The sequence below is a fragment of the Eimeria tenella genome, genomic scaffold (genome assembly GCF_000499545.2).
Source record: "Eimeria tenella Houghton genomic scaffold, Eth_scaff2815, whole genome shotgun sequence".
Classification (NCBI taxonomy): domain Eukaryota; phylum Apicomplexa; class Conoidasida; order Eucoccidiorida; family Eimeriidae; genus Eimeria; species Eimeria tenella.
Genome location: NW_013542693.1, coordinates 2,453 through 2,705, shown reverse-complemented (window position 1 = coordinate 2,705; position 253 = coordinate 2,453).

Genomic DNA, 253 nt, shown 5'->3' with positions numbered 1-253 from the left:
CAGTGAGTTGCTGCTGCTGCTGTTGCTGCTGCAGTTGTTGTTGCTGCTGCTGCTGCTGCTGTTGCTGCTGCTGCTGCCTTCCCAATATTTCGCTTTTGCTCCTTCTTCGCCTGGCGTTTTGCATGCACTGGCGCCCCAGGAAACCCTAAACCCTAAACCCTAAACCCTAATCCCTTAAGCGTAAAAGCTAGACCCTATACTTTTCATTTCTCGCCAGTTGAGCTGGCTTCTGCTGCTGCTGCTGCTGCAGTCG